We start from the raw sequence: 1,623 nt of genomic DNA, 5'->3' as shown, positions 1-1,623 counted from the left end.
TTACGTACTGCGCGTAAGATTCTATGAGCATGGTGGGTCCTGCGGGAGCAGATGGCCTTTGCGCAGACGTCCCTGTTCAAGGTGAGTCTTGCGGGACCAACTGGTCTCTGCTGGGACCTACCTCTTCAATAGATCATGTTGATCATTTTAAGTTGTTCATCATATATTTTTGTAAGTTAGAATTTGCAAATTATAATTTTGTTTCATTCGTCAAACCTTTTATCATTTCGTTTGGTTAGATTCGACAGCATTCATTACATATATGATGGTGTTCTGTTTTGGTTTAATTGTTCTTTTAATTGATGCATTATGCATATGTTATACTCATGAAATAAGAATTTGCATTTATACGACAGCATACGTCGTACTATTTTTCCTTTACAAAAGAAAGAGTGACAATGGTCATTCTTATTCTTAGATATAACCAAGCATATAACAAGCCCGTCTAGCTCAGTTGGTAGAGCGCAAGGCTCTTAACCTTGTGGTCGTGGGTTCGAGCCCCACGGTGGGCGTTCTATGTTTTATTTGTTTTCTAATCTTCCCCCCATACTTTTCAAAAATTGACATACTACAAACACCCACAATGTAATATTGATGCATTTATCAACAAAGATTCTTAAAATGTGGTCATAACAGGTGCTTTATATACAACTAGTTATATACAACTAGCAGTAAACCCGCGCGATGCTGCGGCGATGATAATATGTTTAAACGATTTTTAGTAGTTACAAGACGTGTAATGATCTAATCATAAAGATAACAAATAGCAAACCAATATTAACAAATGATTAAAAAACATGTTCTTTTTTGAACATATAATCAAATGTACCTTTTTTTGGTATACCAACTGAGTGAGGCTTTAGTTATTGTGTTGACATCTATAAATAAATATAAGAATAAGTTGAACTCTCAAAAACCTTTAAAATGAGATAGCATATAGTACAATAATACTATATGGATACTGTAGAAACATGAGATGAATCTGACCTGATCCATGACGATGTTCCCGGGTCTTCGGGATGAACGAGCTGCGCCTTGATCTTCTTCTCCGGCTAGCTTGAGATCTGCAATGGCTTTTTGGGGGTGTGGAGGTGACTGCTAAGAAATCTCGAGGATCTCTTGTTTACAGACACAAAAATGATATGATGGCAGCTCTTACTGAGCATGACCCCTTAATAAGGAAGTGGAGACCTCCTTATATAGAGAGCCTCATGGCCACAATCATGGTACCCTAATGGGCCTAGCCCGGTTAGGGTTACCTCCACAAAACCCCCTCAGCCCAATAATATTGTATTAGTCCATATAATAAAATAAGCCAAACATAATAAATTAAGGTCGTAAGCCGGGTTTAGTACCATACCCCTACAGATACCTCGAGTAAGAACATAGTAGACAATAAAACTCGGGAAAATGGTTTCATAACCTTCATTGTGTGTATAAATTTAACATCAACCAGTGACGGATCTATCATTTTTCTTCCATAGGATGCACTGTTCGCGCGCGACCTCACTACTTACACCGTAGATCCAGATCAGCCTCTGAAATCAACTTTCCCAAGACTCGCGTTTGCAATCGTTGTAAACGACCAAAGATTAATGTTCACCCAGAGCCAAAATTGATATT

The 1,623-nt window shown here is 38.1% G+C and overlaps 1 non-coding gene across 1 annotated transcript; it reads left to right on the top strand.

The window, feature by feature from the left end:
* Window positions 1–439: 439 nt before the first annotated feature.
* Window positions 440–512, top strand: TRNAK-CUU (transfer RNA lysine (anticodon CUU)). Its single transcript has one exon. It is a non-coding gene; the product is annotated as a tRNA-Lys (tRNA).
* The last annotated feature ends 1,111 nt before the right edge of the window (window positions 513–1,623 follow it).

Source organism: Bidens hawaiensis, unplaced genomic scaffold (assembly GCF_021521415.1).
Source record: "Bidens hawaiensis isolate Kalapana, Puna unplaced genomic scaffold, B.hawaiensis_p1.1 tig00001032_1, whole genome shotgun sequence".
Taxonomy (NCBI): domain Eukaryota; kingdom Viridiplantae; phylum Streptophyta; class Magnoliopsida; order Asterales; family Asteraceae; genus Bidens; species Bidens hawaiensis.
Note: the sequence above shows the minus strand (reverse complement) of the source record. Positions and strands in the feature narration are given on the sequence as shown.